We start from the raw sequence: 20289 nt of genomic DNA, 5'->3' as shown, positions 1-20289 counted from the left end.
AAAAGAAATAGGGAAGGAAAGTCGCTAAAAAGAATCTTTTAAACATTGGGAGTTTATCAATCATTCAATACTAAATTATGAGACAATGTTCATCTTTATACTTTGTAGTATATATCTTTATACGTTGCAGAGGACCTTCTCAGTAGTGACACCCGCCCTGCAGAACGCCCTCCCATCAGATGTCAACTTTTAGAAGACATCTAAAGGCAGCCCTGTTTAGGGAAGTTTTTAATGTTTGATGTTTTATTGTATTTTTAATATTCTGTTGGGAGCTGCCCAGAGTGGCTGGGGGAACCCAGCCAGATGGGTGGGGTATTATTATTATTATTATTATTATTATTATTATTATTATTATTATTATTATTTCTAGCCCCAGGAGAAGACATGGTGCCCCAAAGCTCCAAGACTCACTCAGAATGGTGGGTACCTATTTTGGCCAGGCCATTTACACATATAAATAACACGGCTCAAATTCTTGCCAGCTGGAAGGTGAACATCATTGTTCCAATCTTAAAGAAAGAGACAGATCTTTGCCACAAAATTACCACCTCATCAACCTGTTAGGTATCCCTTCAAAGTTATATACTCAGCATTTACAAATAAAGTTAACTGACTGCCAACATGCAAATAACAATATGCACAAGTAGGGTTTAGAGAAGGATTCAGCACCACTGACCAATACTTTACGCTAAATCATATCATCAGAAAGTATACAGTTGTACCTTGGTTCTCAAACGCCTTGGTACTCAAGTGCCTTGGTCTCTCTCCCCCTTTTTTTTGGAGGAAAAAATATTTTATTTATGATTTTCAATTTTATACATTTCAGTAATTTCACAGTGATTTCAACATTTCAAACCTTGACTTCCTCCCCCCCCTTTCTGCGGTTCCTTAAATTTATTTTTAATATTTTCTGCATATCCAAATTAACTTAATTTACTCATTTATTCATCTACTTTAAATATATATTCTTACAAAACTGCTGGTTATTGCAATAATCTTGCCAATGTTCTTATCTGTTTACAGTTTATTTGTAAATATTCCATAAACCATTTCCATTCTTTTATATAGAAAAAGTTTCTTATCCTGATTTCTTATCTTTCTGGTAAGTTTCACCATTTCTGCACATTCCACAAGTTTTTGTGGTGTGTCTGATATTTCTGCAGTTCCCTTCTTTGGCCACAGCAGGGCGGCTTTGCAGGTACAGGGTTGATTTTGTGGAGACATTATGGAATCCTTTGATATGTGTGAGGATTTTAAATAAAGACTGCAATCTCAAAAGATGGTTCAGATGCCTGAAATGTGTGATTCTTTTGTCAACAGAACAATTTCCTGACATGTGTTGAAGTTACCTCCTCTTGGCTGTTTCTCTTCTTCATTGGATCTGACATCAGCCCATGCCCTTCTACTGACAGACTCATAAAGTGGTGTCTCAAATTTCAGTATATGTAGTTAACTCCACAAGAAAACAATTTTTTTCCTACTCATTGGATTCATGTGCGTGAAGAACACAGTCATCTATGCAACATCTTTGCTGTCCACTCCATGTGCCTGATTTGCCCACCAAAGCTTATGCCATGGGTAGGCAAACTAAGGCCCAGGGGCCGGATCCGGCCCAATCGCCTTCTCAATCCGGCCTGTGGACGGTCCAGGAATCAGCGTGTTTTTACATGAGTAGAATGTGTCCTTTTATTTAAAATGCATCTCTGGGTTATTTGTGGGGCATAGGAATTCGTTCATTCCCCCCCCCCCAAAAAAATATAGTCCGGCCCCCCACAAGGTCTGAGGGACAGTGGACCGGCCACCTGCTGAAAAAGTTTGCTGATCCCTGGCTTATGCCAAAACAAACTGACTAGTCTTTGTTGTGCTTGTTGCAACAGATTAACATGGCTACCCTTCTAAAAATGTACACCTGCCTGTACGGGCCAGTCTTGACAGAGTCTAGGGTTGTGCGCCCATCTCACTTAAGAGGCCGGGGGCCAGCGCTGTCCGAAGACACTTCCGGGTCACGTGGCCAGCGTGACATCGCTGCTCTGGCGAGCCAGAGCCGCACACGGAAACGCCATTTACCTTCCCGCTAGTAAGCGGTCCCTATTTATCTACTTGCACCCGAGAGTGCTTTCAAACTGCTAGGTTGGCAGGCGCTGGGACCGAACAACGGGAGCACACCCCACCGCGGGGATTCGAACCGCCGACCTTTCGATCGGCAAGCCCTAGGTTTCCCTTCTAGGAACTGGTTATCAACTCTGAAACTTGGGTTTGCAGCTGAGTCATGTCTGAAAAGGTCCTTTGTATAAGAGAAGGCCAAGGGACGAAAGCAACTGAGGGGAGGCCATTTTGAATGGAGGAATGTTTGTTTAAATACCCTCTTCCCTCCCTGCAAAGCCTAGTCTCTCGCACTTGTGAGGGGAATTTTTTTTTTTTGGGGGGGGGGGAAATAACCCAATAGTATATTTAATGTCATTTGGTCAAGCATGCAGGAAACTACTTTAAAGTTTGTATAAGAGAGGATTATTCTATTTAAATCAGGAGAGTGCATCATTTGCCAAAGTTAAAATTAGAATACTGTTTGTATATCAATTTTTCATTAGAAATGACTGTAAAGATCTATTACCTGCAGTATTATAAATTTACACTGTAAATCAATATGCTGGCCATACGGATGTCAGGAAGAAACGTATGCATATTATCTCCGCCGAGAAGAACTTCATCAAATGTGAACTAAGGATCAAAATATTCAAATCGCCTTCTTTGTGGATAGTTCATAAATAATCTAGTAATATGTAATCTGCTCAGCATTGCTCAACTCTACGCAATGCTCTCTTGTTGGGTCTTCAGCTGATTTTCCAACTTTGCTTTCATCTCTCTGTTCTTTATGTTACACACACAAAAATGAGACAAACTATCCTTACTGTCTCTCATATCAACAAATGTTACCAAATGTGGTTGATTATCTTCTCCCCTTTGCGCATCGAGGTCCCCAAGACACCCCCCCCAAAAAAAACACAATTGACACTTAATTTTTGTTTAAGGTTTTTGGCATAGTTTTGGCCACAACTTTATTCAAATTACAGCAATGTGAGTGGTTGCTTAGGCATTGGTAGCACTAACTGACCCCGCACGGGGACAGCTTTGACATTTGCACTCCCCGTGAAGTCAGCAAAGGTAAGTCACCTGGGGAGAGAGACGGGACTGGGAACCATGCCTCACCTCTCCCCAGAATGCTCCCAGGGGCTTGCGTGGTCCTAGCCCCTTGCCAGGGGGTTTCGGACAAAAGCATGGGGAGCCCCTGGGTCCCTTTAACGGAAAACCCTTGAAGCAGCAGCAGCAGCATTTTGGAGGGGCAGGCACAGCCGAATCCATACCCCTCCACCAACCAATTCCAAGACCAATGCCTCACCGCAAACCTTACAAGTTGTGACGATTTGCTACGCAGTAGGCAAAAACCAAGTGGCACACACTAATCAGCCAAATGGACAAAATTCCTACCAGGCCCCTGCCCCAAAGCAGACGACCCCATGACAGGCATAGCAAGGTCAAGCAAACAGCCTAAAATTAGGGAAGGGAGGGCGGGTGATCGAAAGTAAGCAGCGAAAAGTGGAAGTTCCTCGCTGCGAGCATTGTATTCAACAAATAGGGCTGTCAATCAACAAATGGCAACATCTAGATTTCCCCAGTAACAGCCCGCCCCTGCTTAAAGGATGGCCAAACCATTTGCCTAGTAACAGTGAGGTGTCTTGTCAGCCCCGCCCGCAACCTGTGCTCTCCATGAGGGAGAACACACTTTATCACACATTACTAATAAATTGAGCTGAAAGCCAACTTACTATGAATTACTCATGGTGCTGGCGGTCGTGAAATAAACCCATTTTGCCACACACATTAAAAATGTGCCATTTACTTTAATTAGTAGCTACATTGTTGAGTGTGCAAAACTTGGACCACGGTGTCCTTTGCAGATTTCAAAAGACGACGAGGTAGTCAGCCTGTTTACTAACTGGAAATCCTCAACCTTTGAAGAATCAACCTTGTGTTGCCCTTATATGATAGAACAGCAGTTTATAATCCTGAACATTAAACCTACACATAGCACCTTACTGGAACGCAGTCTTTCTAAATGGTAAATTGAACCTTGTCCTCCTTCGAAATTGCTTGTTATCTGGGGCAAGGTTTCTCCGTCTGCTCTGTTCAGAAGGCACCCACCATAGTGGCAAACCCTTAACACAGCTTTTAACAGGTTCACAGAACGGGACAGTGTCACATCAAGGTTCAGTAAGGAAGAGCAAAGAGTTTTTTGGGGGTGGGGAGTGAAAGTGTCACGTGCATTTTGCATTAAATTGGGGAAATAGCTGTGCATTTTAACAGCTTTTGCTCTGGTTACTTTTCTTCTCTCTGCACCAAGGTAATAATAATAATACTTAATGTTTTTGTATAGTGCTTTCAACAGTTCAAAGTGTGTCACAGGTATTATTTAGCTGTCATTCATACAAAGAAAAAACCCCTTTAAGTCAGTATCATTAATTCCCACATTAGAGATGTGATAGGCAGGAGAAAAGTGAGAGAGAGAGTTGACTTGCCAGAAGTCGTTTAGTAAGTTCATGCCAGGGCCTTCCTGGTGCATAGCTTGGTCTCTTTGCCACAACAGTATACAATTATCCTGAAGGATAAATCACATGTTGCCTGAAACACAGTGAGGGGGGCATCCCTGCTACTTTCATACCTGTGGAATAGGATGACACAACTTCAGGCTTGTGTGGCGTGCTTTCTTGATTTTTATTATTATTATTATTATAAAAGACACACACACCTAAAATCTCTCTCTCTCTCTCTCTCTCTCTCTCTCTCTCTCTCTCTCTCTCACACACACACACACACACACACACACACACAACATTCAGAAAGCAAAGAGGACTTATCGGTGCAAGGCATAACCAAGTGCTTTTTTTCTTAAAAAAAATGTTTAGGGGTACTCCCATTTTGACTTAAGAAAACCACCATTTTCTAGTTCAAATTGGTAAAAATCAATACAGTGCAGCGGTACCTCGGGTTAAGAACTTAATTCGTTCTGGAGGTCTGTTCTTAACCTGAAACTGTTCTTAATCTGAGACACCACTTTAGCTAATGGGGCCTCCTGTTGCTGCCGCACCGCCGCCACACGATTTCTGTTCTCATCCTGAAGCAAAGTTCTTAACTCGAGGTACTATTTCTAGGTTAGTGGAGTCTGTAACCTGAAGGCACCACTGTACTCTGAGTAAAAGTTAGTTAGTCCTTTGGCAATCCTCACAGAACTTCTAGCCCAATGGTTGCCATTAATTTGATTGGAATTAATTTTATAATGAAATGTTTTTAGAATGTTTTATCATTTTACTGTTGTTAGCCGCTCTGAGCCTGGCTTCGGCTGGGGAGGGCGGGATATAAATAAAATTTATTATTATTATTATTATTATTATTACTACTACTACTACTACTACTATTATTATTACCACCCATCTGCCCTCATCTGGCTCTTTCCTAAATTCCAACGGTAGATTTTGGACCAGCTGAAATTTTTGAACAATCTTCAAGACCAGCCCAATGTAGCACACTTAACAAATGTTAGTAGTTGACAACTCCTGTTAGCCCCACCAGCATGCCTAGTGGTCAGGATTGACAGGTACTTTTATTCATGTATTAAAATATGTCTTTAAAAACCTTTCCTCAAAACAGATACCAGGATAGAGTATAAAAACAAAACATTCAACTAAATCCTAAAATAAAGAACATGTATTATCGCTAGATAAGGTGCATCTGGTACCTTTATTATACAGCTTCTGGTGAATGCTGAAATACACCTCCTTACCCTGCTTTTGGCACTTGAGATGCATGTTTTTAGGGCACACCTTGATAACTATGCCATGAATGACTGAGGCTAGGTCTGATTTCTCCAGGTAAGTTGGCTTAGCAGGCAAAATTGGTAGAAAGCATTGCCAGCCATCAGCCCTAACTAAGCATCATTAGGATATCCAATACCCAGAAGCTTCCACAAACTGTGACCCCAGGGTCGTTAGCTCCTCCAACCTCTCAAGACCCCTGCCCAAAGGACAATAGGGCCCCACCGCCATGGTCAACCCTGGGCCGCATTAGATCAGGGACTCCTGAGTCCAGGACTTCTGGGTCAGGACACTGGTCCATGCCAACATCTTCAATCCATGGATCAGCATCTCCCGGTCAACCCATCAGTACAGGTAATGCACCCAGAGGGACTAATGGGAACAGGAGTACTAGGTGCCGAGCCAAACTATTCTTAAGCAAGGAGGTGGAGCTTAGGGGGGTGGAGATGGGGACTCCTAATGGCTTAGTTTACTTATAGCCTTTGTTATCATTGCTGCCTTATGAACTCTGTGCCAAGGCCAGAGCAGAACCAACAGTATACAATGGTACCTCAGGTTACACACACTTCAGGTTACATACTCTTCAGGTTACAGACTCCGCTAACCCAGAAATATTACCTCAGGTTAAGAACTTTGCTTCAGGATGAGAACAGAAATTGTGCTCTGGCGGCACGGCAGAAAGTGGTGCTTCAGTAAGAACAGTTTCAGGTTAAGTACGGACCTCCGGAATTAATTAAATACTTAACCTGAGGTACCACTGTATATAGCTTGTCTGGAGCAAGCTTCGATTTGCTCCCCTGCCTCTAATCCAGAGCTACCCCCAGTTTGATAGTTTTGTGTTAGATATGTTTCTTGATGTGTCGTTACATGTTGTTTTTAGGGGGGGAATGGGGAGGGTTCACTATTTAAAGAACACATGAAGGGCTTGTAGGATGTCATTTTTTGCCTTCCCCAGCTGTGAGCCACTGCCCCCCACAACAGGCTGTGTGTTTGACAACTGTGTGGAGGGGCTATACATACATATATATGCTTGTATAGTTAAAGCTGTGGTTTTCCCAGTAGTGATGTATGGAAGTGAGAGCTGGACCATAAAGAAGGCTGATCGCCAAAGAATTGATGCTTTTGAATTATGGTGCTGGAGGAGACCCTTGAGAGTCCCATGGACTGCAAGAAGATGAAAATTATCCATTCTGATGGAAATCATCCCTGACTGCTCACTGGAAGGACAGGTCGTGAAGCTGAGGCTCCAATACTTTGGCCAACTCATGAGAAGAGAAAACCCTGGAAAAGACCCTGATGTTGGGAAAGATGGAGGGCACAAGGAGAAGGGGACGACAGAGGACGAGATGGTTGGTGAAGACTCTCAGATGCGTGTCAACCCATACGTAGGACCCTTTCATATGGCTGCCAGACATATGGCCTGTGAGTGGCACTTGGCCAAGATATACATTTGCAAGACGTAGGGCTCTTTCAATAATTAAGGGAGTGGGGAGGATTTGAGTGAATATTGAAATATTGAAAAAAATCAGGTTTTAATGTGATGTCGTTAGAACATCCATTTCCCAGTCAAATGTGAATGAAGAGCAGCTTAATTGTCTCAGTTGCACTCTCTCCTGAGTGTCAAGCACGAACATTAGCAACTCTACATTCCTTCTGTTTCACCTCCCTAAGAGCTAAAGGCATTCGGTTTGTTCTCTGGATTGCACAATACCAAAGAGTGGCCTTGCACAAAGTAGGATTATATTCTATTATATCACTTCCATATTTGAGGAAGTGGTTGATAATTGCATTTCAGAGTCTTCGCCACAACCTCTCCAAGCTTCTTCTAAAGAGAAAAGAGATGCTTTTAAATAATTTAGACATCCAGCCACCCGAAAGCAATTCAAGGTCTTCATAGTGTGGTTATTCTGCTGCTTCCCCAAGCAGGATCAAACTTACCTTGCTTACAACTTGCGGTGGCAACAATACTGTTCTTGCTGTATATTAAATCTAGGGCAACTTTTAAAAAAGTAATAGTAACAATTTGCATTTGCATCAAAGAAGAAAGCTTTCAATAAGCACAGGATACATTAGGCATTTAAGGTCAAAACTTCCCCCTACCACATTGCCTGACTCCTACATCTTTGACCCTATTAGATTACCAAAACTTCAAATTTTGCCCATCAGTGACTTTCATGGCTAATGTTCATATAATTTTCTTGCTCTCCATTTTCCCATGTGCTTAAACATGTTCACATTCTCTCAATGACCTAGTGATCTGCCTAGCACTGGGGATCCAGCTGTCTCTCATCTGTCACCACCTGTCCACTCGGGACAGAGGTACTGGATCCCTACTGCTTACAGTGCCCCCCCCCCCTTGAGATTAGGGGAACAGCCGTCTGATTCCAAGTTCCCTCGACAAAAAATTCCCACTCCTCTTTAAATACCTGCTCTTCTTGCTCTATTATTCTATTTGTTAGACTTGCTAACTCTGCATATTCTATCATCTTAAGTTGCCAGTCTTCCTTACTAGGGACCTCACTCATCCTCCATTTTGGGGCAAACAAAATCAAAGCCGCTGTTGTAGCATACATAAATAAGTTTTTCTGACACCTGGGTACCTCCTTCTGAACCATTCCTAACATGAATGCCTCTGGTTTTTCTGGGAATGTTATCTTAAACAATTTTTTCATCTCATTATATATCATTTCCCAATATTCTTTAACTTTTTTTGCATGCCCAACTGTTTCCTAATATTTCCAGCTGGAAAAGTTTCTGACGATTTTTCTTCTGGTATTGCCTTAAGTTCTGCTTCTTTGCAATTGGGATTTGCTTTCTAGTGCTTTTATTTGTTTGGTGGAAAAGAAGCAAAATGACATAAGGAAAAAAGGAAAAGGGGAAAAAAGGAGATATACCAGAAACCCGAAAAGCTTCATATTGGCAATGTGTTCTTGGACTTAGCGTTTTTGGTGGTACGGCTTCATTTTTTATTTGTTTGAGTGGCTTTTCTGTTTCTCGTGTATTTTCTTCATTTCAGGTTGGTTCACTTCTCTATCTGATCCCAGTGATTTTCCTCATCATATTGCTTCATTTTCTGCTTCTTTGCAACTGATTTTCTTTTTCTTTCCCCCCCTTTTTTTGCGTTCTGGCGCTTTTCTTTGTTTTGATGGAAAAGAAGCTAAACTACACAATGCAAAAAAAAAACAATCAGATAGAAGCAGATCCACCAGAAACAGAAAATGAAGCAAAACCACCACAAACACAAAATCAAAAATAAAAACCACCAGAAACCTATTAAGCAAGCAACTCGTAGAAAAGAATAATCAGGAGAAACCCCCCAAAAAACACGCAACATGTAGCATGTTAGTTTTCTCTGTTTATTTGTTGTCAATGGAACAGAACAGATGTGATGGATTAACTACTAGAGCACAAACAACTGTCTGCCATCAGTGTCTAGTTAGCTGCATTCAAGTTCAGATTTTCAGCAGAGTTCCTTCTGTTTTCTTATCTCATCCATAGATGTGCCAGAATACTTTACTGAAAATGTAGAATCCACCTGGAAAGCCTTCTTCACAAGTTTTAGTTATTCACTGAATATTGTACTTCCATTTATTTCATTTTACATTTTAAAGGGAATGTCCAGTTTTGGGGGTATTTATTTATTGGGGGGTTGGCTTGGGCATGGCGATTCAGAGCTGGTGAAAGAGGGGTGAGGGAACACCAGGTGCCCATCTCTCCCCAGCCTGGGCTGGCTGCAGCTCAGGCCTCTTAATGAGGGTGAAAGAGGAGAGCTCAAAATATGGTCTGAAGCTCAACATCAAAAAAACTAAGATCATGGCCACTGGTCCCATCACCTCCTGGCAAATAGAAGGGGAAGAAACGGAGGCAGTGAGAGATTTTACTTTTTGGGGCTCCATGATAACTGCAGATGGTGACAGCAGCCACGAAATTAAAAGACGTCTGCTTCTTGGGAGAAAAGCAATGACAAACCTAGACAGCATCTTAAAAAGCAGAGACATCACCTTGCTGACAAAGGTCTGTATAGTTAAAGCTTTGGTGATGTATGGAAGTGAGAGCTGGACCATAAAGAAGGCTGATCGCCGAATTGTTGCTTTTGAATTATGGTGCTGGAGGAGACTCTTGAGAGTCCCATGGACTGCAAGAAGATCAAACCTATCCATTCTGAAGGAAATCAGCCCTGAGTGCTCACTGGAAGGACAGATCCTGAAGCTGAGGCTCCAATACTTTGGCCACCTCATGAGAAGAGAAGACTCCCTGGAAAAGACCCTGATGTTGGGAAAGATTGAGGGCACAAGGAGAAGGGGACGACAGAGGACGAGTTGGTTGGATAGTGTTCTCGAAGCTACCAGCATGAGTTTGACCAAACTGCAAGAGGCAGTGGAAGACAGAAGTGCCTGGTGTGCTCTGGTCCATGGGGTCATGAAGACACAACTAAACGACTAAACAAAAACAACTGGGACTTTTAGTTTTGTTGAAGTCAACAGGGCTAACTGCTGGCAAAGCCACTCACATAGTAAAGATGTAGTCTAGAGAGAAAAGAAATCATGGCATTACTTTACTGAGTAAACTGAGCAATAACAGTGTTTAATCTGAGGGGAAGTAAGCAGAGAACTTTTGGCTTTAAGTTAGGTCAGGCCTTGTCCATAACAGTGATAGGTATTCAAGAATTAAGAAAATGTTCTCAGCACCAACCAGCCAATCAGAATTCAACTTAGCAAGGATAATGCTGACCTGACTGGTTGCTAGGCAACGCCTCCAACCTCCTCTCTTTCTTGGTTGACTATTCAAAGAATTAATCTTTATGTTACTAGCTGAATGATTCATCCACTATAGTATTCCAACACCTCTTCTCAACGGCAGATGGAGCATTCCTCTGATGAGCAGTACCGGAGCTCTATACTGCCTTGGTCCCCGTGATTGCAGAGTTTCCAGGAGAGTGAAATTTCCTTTGGTCCATACAGCATCCTTCTAAGCAAATGATACTTAATTTACACACATGCGCACAGGGCATAGTGTAAGCACTTAGAGAGCTCACCCACTAATCTTGCATTCAGGCCTCAAAGAAAAAGCCGCAGCACCCCCAAGAGTCTTCAAGACCAACCAACTGGCAGTTCTCTTTGTGTATCTTTGCTTCTCCAAAATTCAAATTGTTTCTATGCCTCCTCCCATTCACCTTCCAAACTCTCATGGGTATTACCTTTCTAGACATCCCCAGCTATCTTCTGTCAGCTTCTATCGATGAAACATTAACTGACCATCCTGGACAATTAGCAAACCATCAGCCTAAACAATAATGACTTCCCATAATATATTTAAAATAGTCCAGGATGTGTCCTTCAGTATTATCTTGAGCTCGAAGCTCATGCAGTTGTATGTTGAAGTGAGAGATGACAAGCTTTATATTATGGATTCTGAATGTCACTCTCAAGATGCGATTTCCCCCTCAGACACAAATCTCACAAATTTATTGCAGAAATGGGGGGAAAGTACTTTCAGTTGCTATGTTAATTTCAATATATGATGCACAGAAAGCATAAATGGAAAATGGTTTCTAGGCTGGCTTCCTTGCAGCGCAAGATTGATTCCCATCTTACAGCCCAGTAATAGAAGGAACATTCCTTACGTCTGAGTCTTGCACACAACAGCGGGGGATCAATCTATTTGTTTCATGGGAAGAGCTATGTTGTCTCTAAGATTACACCACTTTTTCTCTAAATATAGAATCGTGCGTTAATCTGTTCAAAATCAGCACACAATTGGACTCAGATCTTTAGAAATTGCCAAATCTAACAACGTGAGGGCCCCTCGTGACCCTGAACCTCCATAGGGAGGTTATCTCCTTGTGGGTGGATTTCAGGACTTCCACTCCAACCATGGCAACTGCTGACCAAACAAACATGAGCCCTTTGCCTTGCAGGATCACAGCCTGGCCACTCTGAGAAGTACAAACACACCCACATGAAAATCTCTGCTCAAAGAATAATGCAACTCCTTAGAGGGGAAGGTGTGAGCAGCGGTGAAACACACAAGAATCCAGTTCATTTAAAAGGTTGGTTTAATTCCAAGTAAAGCACAGATAAGGGATGCAGGTGGCGCTGTGGGTTAAACCACAGAGCCTAGGACTTGCCGATCAGAAGGTTGGTGGTTCGAATCCCCATGACAGGGTGAGCTCCTGTTTCTTGGTCCCTACTCCTGCCAACCTAGCAGTTCGAAAGCGCGTCAAAGTGCAAGTAGATAAATAGATACTGCTCCAGCGGGAAGGTAAACGGTGTTTTCATGTGCTGCTCTGGCTCGCCAGAAGCGGCTTAGTCATGCTGGCCACATGACCCGGAAGCTGTACACCGGCTCCCTCGGCCAGTAAAGAGAGATGAGCGCCACAACCCCAGAGTCGGTCAAGACTGGACCTAATGGTCAGGGGTCCCTTTACCTTAAGCACAGATAACAGGGGAGCTCTCCCCATCAGTCTCCATCTCAAGATGACATGACTGAACGTCCAGTGTCGCGCTTCCATCTACAGAAGTAGCGGAGGAGGTACCTCCTCCGTCGACGCTGTGACATTTCTCTCCCTCTTTCCTGTACCCCTCCTTTCCCATGCTCTTGTCAACTAGGTGACCCTGTAGAACCTTCTGGTGTGTTTTCTCCTGCTGTCTCTTGCCCTGCTCTGGAAAGTGACTCCTCACGCCCTCTTCCCGAAAGCAGATAGATAATTTATTACGGTCAAAGACCAGCTCACATAACATAACACAATAAAAACAGTGTTCATAAAGATAAAATATACAATCGGAGCAGATTGGAGCAATAGCTCATGAGTTAAAAATGAGATATATACATACACCCAACTGAGATTTGGGCTACCATAAAAAAAATTACCCTGAGGTACCACAAAGGGCAACTTCAGCATTTCCCTAGTGAGATATTTTATTCTAGAGGATGATCTGTGCCTACAGATCTGGGCGCAGAATCTAGCTACCAGCCAGGTCGTCTTGTGATCTTTGCCTAAGAGGAGAGAATTAAGTTTAGACTTGTCTGAAAGTTCGACAAGCCTCTTCAGCAAAGGATCAATGGTGTCTCTACGGATCTCAACATAAAAAGGACATCTAAAAAATACATGTTTGGGGCTTCCTATTTCCCCTAATGGGCAGGCGCAAAGTCTCTGTGTGTATGGGACTCTTCTACAGGAACCTTCCAGAACTGGTGATGGCAAGGCTGAACTTCTGGCAAGAGTAAAAGCCCTTCTTGCGTTTCCGGATGTGAATAAATAGAGATATGTTGCTGGAGCGGCTACATATCTCCCGTTTTCTATGATTTTATAATCAGGGACCCTTGTACAGTCCTGTTGTCTCTCTATGTCCATGATTCTTTGCCTAACCATGGATCTAGCTTGGCTTCCCGAGAGCATTTCCATGGCAGTTTCACTTCTTATCTCACTCTTCCCTCCTCCTCTTCCTGGGCTGCCTTCCAACTCTTGTGGCTCGCTTGGGGGAGAGATTTCCTTGCTCCTGACAGAAGGGTAGGTATTGGTGAGATGTAACACTATACTATGGCTCAGACCATTCAATCAAAGAAACTTACCTCTTCAAAGGTTCCCAGTTGCACACAGACTCCTATGCACTTTCTAGTGGAGCGGGCACACATGTGGGATGGATGGGGAGCAGGCCCAACATAAATGAAGAGGTACGAGCCTGCTTCCTTGCATAGAAAGGATTGGGTTGCCACTGTTGACCATTGCTATCCTTGCATATCACTTGGCTCTTCACAGGCAGATTTCCTGCAGGAAGCAAAAGCCTGCTCCTCACTCCCAGTGATATGTAGCAAGCCAAGCAGCAGTGACCAGGTGTGCCTCTGTGAGGCTGCCACGAAGAGGGTTAGGAAACTGCTGGTCCACTTCATCAGATTTGAGAAGCACTGGTTTATACTATTCATGCTTCTCAAGCGCAGTGGACCAGCAGTTTCCCCTGTCTCTATGTGCTGACTGATACCATTGTATTCTAAATTGGTATTGTTATAATGGGGCTATTATTGGATTGCAATTGAAAACTAATAAAAAATATTATTATTTTTAAAAGAGTGAGGTATTCTCTGAAATATGTGGTTCCAATTTATGTCATCAACTGCCAGAGACTAGAAGAGTTTCCCACCCACATACTGTGGGGAAGTTTACGATAAAAGGCAAAGAAATATTTGTATTTTCCTTCCTTCACTCACTCTAATGAGTGATGTAGCAGAGCAAATCCCCTCTGTACTCAGGGAAGCTAGTTGATTTAGATTCGTTTGAATCTTTACAAGATGACCAGTCCAATCAGGCTTGCCCAGATGGATTACTCCTGGTCTCCCCTTTTCACCCTCTTAAAATATAATAAAGACTCACGAGTCTGTCTTTAAAACTATAACAATATGTTTATTCACAAGTTTTTCACAATACACATCCCAGAAGGCAGGCTTTAAGTTGTTTAGTCGTGTCCGACTCTTCGTGACTCCATAACCAGAGCATGCAAGGCATTCCTGTCTTCCACTGCCTCCCGCAGTTGGGTCAAACTCATGCTGGTAGCTTTGAGAACACTGTCCAACCATTTCGTCCTCTGTCGTCCCCTTCTCCTTGCGCTCTCCTCTAGCATCATAATTCAAAAGCATCAATTCTTGGGTGACCAGTCTTCTTTATGGTCCAGCTCTCACTTCCATACATCACTACTGGGAAAACCATAGCTTTAACTATATGGACCTTTGTTGGCAAGGTGATGTCTCTGCTTTTTAAGATGCTATCTAGGTTTGTCATTGCTTCAGGTTACAAACATATAATGTGGCTCACATCCTTTGTGAGGATGGGCCTAAGTGCTGCTGGCTGAGAGCCAGAGACTAAACTGAACTGAATCGAACAAAGCTGAAATCAAAAAGAAGAAGAAAATGGCTGTGTGACTCTGCTTTTTATAGAGTCACACTCATCTGCTGAGTCGTTTACAAGAGCAATAGGAAGTTACATATCCCCCTGTCTCTGTCTACTCTAGGAAGTAAAGCCTGATATAATTGACTGTACTGATGTAACACATCCCACACATACCACAGTTCTTATATTGTATGTTTGTGATGGATATAATGATCAGCCACTTTGAGAGTCAAACAAATGAAATATGGGGTATAAACATAACCAAGAAACAAACTTGTAATATAATATGATGTTGTGGTTCGAGGACCCGATCCCCGCTTAGTGAAATGAAGACACACGGACACGTAATATAAGGTTAATGGGCAAGAAAAGGCCACAACTTTATTGATTACAGCAAGTGAAAAGGTATTGGCTTAGGCATTGGATCATGACAATTGACTCCACCCACTCGAAGAGGGGTGAGCCTAAAAAGGGGGTTTATTCACCAGTAGGTGGAGCCTGTTGATGCTAATCCAACTATAAGCTCTCCCCTGATGTCACCGAGGGTCGTGCCATGGCCCCCCGCCACACAGGCATCGGAAAGGATCCACAACCGCCAGATTCCTTTAACAGAATACCCAAATTTGAAGGGGTAGGCGATGGCCGCACCTAGCCCTTCCACACACCACAAACTCATTCCAATGCCTAACCTACCCACCAATACCAAGAAAGTTGTGACGAATGCTATGAGGTAGGCGAAAAAAACCACAAGGCCTAATGCCAAATGGAAAAATTCCTACCAGGCCCCCTGGACAACCTGGGCGACCAACCTAAGGTCCATAGCAAGGCCAAGAGAAAAAACCAAAACCCTGAGCTCTAAGGGAGTGGAGGGTGGGTGACTCACGATGGGAAGGCGGAAAATGAGGCCGCATGGCTGGCGCAGCAGCAAGTTGAGCTGCAAACCCCGCCCCCTCCAAGCCACCCGATTGGGGGCTTACCTGTGGGCAAGGTGTGCCAACCAGGTGAGTGGGGGGAGCAGGGGGCAACATTGGGTCCCGCCCACAAGCCCTCCCATCTTTGCAAGAGGAGAGGCTTTCCATGGTGTGACAGTGTGCAGAGGCTATCCTTAACAAGAGGCCAAAAGCTTCACCTGATTGAGAACTGACTATGGAGGAATCTGGGTTGCTAGAACCACAACGGATGTACATGCACATCATTTGATGTCTGATCTCTTAAGCGCTCCACTGAACAACATTGGGCTTGCACTGACTTTGGATAGTAGCACCACTAAGTGGTGAGCATGAATGTATAAGGAAGGCTTGCAACTAAATGTTGCTGTGCAGAGTGCTCCTTTTCAAGATTTCAGCCAGCCTGCCAGCCACATACTTTTCCAGGAGACTTCCTCAAATGCTACAATTCTATGATTCCATGATTCTATGCATCTGGAACGTGTGGCACTTCTATCTGAGTGCATAGTTGTGTTGTCTTGAGTTCTACTTAGGGGAAAATGCACAGTACCTCACTTAACTCATAAGGCTGCCCGAAAGCTGAACTAGGAAGGAAAATGAAAACTGGGTGCAGCTTAACCTCCTGTTTGAAACCAGAGTAGGTGTCTCCTGGGCCAAGGATTCTGCATTTCCTACTGATAATAATAATAATTTATTATTTATACCCTGCCCATCTGGCTGGGTTCCCCCATCCACTCTGGGCAGCTTCCAACATAATATTAAACAGAATAAAACATCAAACATTAAAAAACTTCCCTAACCAGGGCTGCCTTCAGATGTCTTCTAAAAGTCAGATAGTTGCTTATTTCCTTGACATCTGATGGGAGGGTGTTCCACAAGACAGGTGCCACTACTGTGAAGGCCTTCTGCCTGGTTCCCTGTAACCTTACATCTCACAGTGAGGGAACCGCTAGAAGTCCCTCAGCACTGGACCTCAGTTAGAGACGCTCCTTCAGGTATACTGGGCCAAGGCTCTTTAGGGCTTTCAAGGTCGGCATCAACACTTTGATTTGTGCTCAGAAACGTACTGGGAGCCAATGTAGGTCTTTCAGGACCGGTGTTATGTGGTTTCGGTGGCCTCTCCCAGTGACCAGTCTAGCTGCCACACCTGTCTATCTGAGTCTACTGAGTCTTGCTGTAACCCTCTAACCTGCCTACTCTCATCTGGGGATTGACAGATATCTGAATTTGGTGTTCTCTCATTTTCACAATTTCAATTTCTGCATCAATTTGCATTGGGTGGGGAACACCTCATAAAATCCATCAGCATATTAGTGCACATTTTCTCCTATTATATACTTTTTGTATGCATTTTTGCCTAACATACATATTTTTGCAAGCAATTTTCCCTAATATAATGCATTTCTGTATGCTAGTTTAACAAATATATGCACATTTCCCCTGAATGTATACGTTTTTACTCACCCCCCCCCCCATTTTAAAGAAAGACTGCGGAAAAATAGCTCCTGAACTTAGAAGAATGCAGCAGAAATGTTGTGTTTAGTTAACAAAAATCTATGTATAAAATGCTTTTAAGTATCAACAAGAAAGGAAACCGTTCCAAATCAGGTAAGCAGCCAAAAAGCAACAGCTTTCTCATTTTTCAGTTCTATTACAGTCATACCTCGGGTTACATACGCTTCAGGTTGTGTTTTTTCAGGTTACAGACTGCTGAAACCCAGAAGTACCGGAAAGGGTTACTTCCAGGTTTCGGTGGTCGCGCATGCGCAGAAGTGCTAAATCGTGCTTTGCCCATGCGCAGAAGTGCCGAATCGCAACCCACGCGTGCGCAGAAGCGGCACTGCGGATTGCGGACGCTGTGGGTTGCGAACATGCATCCCGCACAGATCACGTTCACAACCTGAGCATCCACTGTCTTCTAATATTGTCGTATATTTTGTCAGGAAAATCCAAATCTAATACTTCACTCCTCCCTTGCTACACCCTCAGGGAAAAAAAATAGTGGAAAAATATCAAGAAATCTCAGTAAGTATTCTGATCAGGTTTTCTCTGGAGCCTTGCTGCTAGCAAAATGTCTTGGATAAATTTCCACTCAGCGGGGCAGTGTTTTGCATGAAGTAACTCCTAAGCAAAAAAATGTTGCGTTCTCAGTTCCATACAACAACATTTAAACAGCATAATCATGTATTAAGATAATCAGTTAAAATATAGCTTTAACTATACTTACCTTTGTTGACAAGGTGATGTCTCTGCTTTTTAAGATGCTATCCAGGTTTGTCATTGCTTTTCTCCCAAGAAACAGGCGTCTTTTAATCATACTTTTAATATCTTTATATAGATATTGGGCCACATTTTCATATTTAAGGCTTCTAAAATAGTATCTTACTATATGCATATGTGTTTTCTTAGCAAACAAATGCTCTTCTTAGGAAATCATTCTGCAGCAAGTAATTTCCCCCTCATCACCCTGGGAATATTTGCAGCCGAAGTTATGCAGAGGAACTGAGCCTAATTGTTTTGGAAGCTTAAAAACGTGGGATTAAGGTTTTGATATATATATTTTTTCAAATTAAAATTGTACAAGTCAGGTGTACTTGTGTTGGTAATCAATTTATTTTGGCAAGTTTCTCCATTCTCAAAGAAAATGTCTTGATGATAATTTGATTCCCCATAAAATGTATTGATATGTTGGCTTCCTACATAAACCACTGAACCTTAGGACGAAAATGGCTCTTTTTAATAGTCCCTGAAAATTGGCTTATTTTGTATTGTTTTTCAAATCAGAGTGGCGATATAGCTACTCATACCGAAGGAGCTTCTTGTTAAAAAGCTTTCTTGGCACAGCTCTGTGATTCAAGACTTTTAATTACCTTTTCATTACAATATATACTGTCTCTTAACATACAGAGGATTTGTGCCGATAAGCCCCCATCTCCCTTGTATGGCATCCTTTTACAGTCATTTTTATAATGACTCATAAAATGTTCTCTTATCCGTTCACTTTGTGTGCAATAAATCAACATTCTGCTCGTTCTCTTATTCCTGCGCAGATATGGGTTGTAAGTATGTATGACTGCCTGTGTATGCTAAACCAGAAGATGTTGCTTGCATACAAATGGAAATTAGTTTTTCGGAGCTTTTCATTAAGGAAACTATAACAGGTTTGCTTCCAACCCAAGGAAAATTAATAACCCACATAAAAATTGCTGGAGCATGCTTGAACCTCCTGCAAGTCTTCTTAGGTGTTTTGGAAAGATAAAAAACAGAACCTTAGTTGCTCCTCCCCACCCGCAACATATTTGAGCAATGAAGGACAGCAATGCACATGGTATCTGTAGTTCCATTTCTAATTGTTTTGCCTGCTGCATTATGCTGCACAGAATGATAGATCATGCAGGACTGGTAAGTCAACCAAAATGGTCAAAGGTCTGGAAACGATGCCTTATGAGGAATGGCTAAGGGAGCTGGGCATGTTTAGCCTGGAGAAGAGGAGGTTAAGGGGTGATATGATAGCCATGTTCAAATATATAAAAGGATGTCACATAGAGGAGGGAGAAAGGTTGTTTTCTGCTGCTCCAGAGAAGCGGACACGGAGCAATGGATCCAAACTAGAAGAAAGAAGATTCCACCTAAACATTAGGAAGAACTTCCTGACAGTAAGAGGAGGAGAAGGAAAAGAAAAAAGAAAGAGAGGGAGGGAGGGAATCAAATAGGCTCCAAGCCAAAGGCCAGACGGAACAACTCTGTCTTACAGGCCCTGCGGAAAGAAATCAGATCCTGCAGGGCCCTGGTCTCATGAGGCAGAGCGTTCCACCAGCCCGGAGCCAGAGTTGAAAAGGCCCTGGCTCTGGTTGAAGCCAATCTAACTTCCTTAGGGCCTGGGACCACTAGGGTGTTGTTATTTATGGACCTTGAGGCTCTCTGTGGGGCATACCAGGAGAGGCGGTCCCATAGGTACGAGGGTCCAAGGCCGTGAAGGGCTTTAAAGGTCAAAAGCAGCACCTTAAATCTGACCCTGTACTCCACTGGGAGCCAGTGCAGCTGGAAAAGCACTGGGTGAATATGCTCCCGTGGCAGGGAACCCGTGAGGAGCCTCACTGCTGCATTCTGCACCCGCTGGAGTTTCTGGGACAGCTTCAAGGGCAGCCCTGCATAGAGCGAATTACAGTAGTCAAGCCTGGAGATGACCGTCACATGGATCACTGTGGCCAGATCAGGGTGAGAAAGGTAAGGGACCAACTGCTTGATGCGGCGAAGGTGGAAAAATGTCACCTTAAGAGTGAAACTTGAATGTGGTGCACATCTGGAAGCCTAAAGAAACTTTCATTCAGAAACATCCAACTTCTAGTCCTTCAAGCTTACAAAAGAAATTTGGAAACATTGTACATTTGGGGGATGGGCTTCATATCAAAACAAGGAACCACATCAGACAATGGTTTGCATGACTCCCATCAGATGCATGCCCAATAGTCAAGGATTATGGGAGCTGTAGTTCAAAATATCTGGAAGGTACCAGGTTAAACTGTGTACCATCCAGTGTGTTAAAGGCCTTTTCATATTGCTGATTTGTGAGATAAAATCTGATTATTAACAA

Source organism: Podarcis tiliguerta (assembly GCF_965153285.1).
Source record: "Podarcis tiliguerta genome assembly, chromosome: 9".
NCBI classification, from domain to species: Eukaryota; Metazoa; Chordata; class Lepidosauria; order Squamata; family Lacertidae; genus Podarcis; species Podarcis tiliguerta.
Note: the sequence above shows the minus strand (reverse complement) of the source record.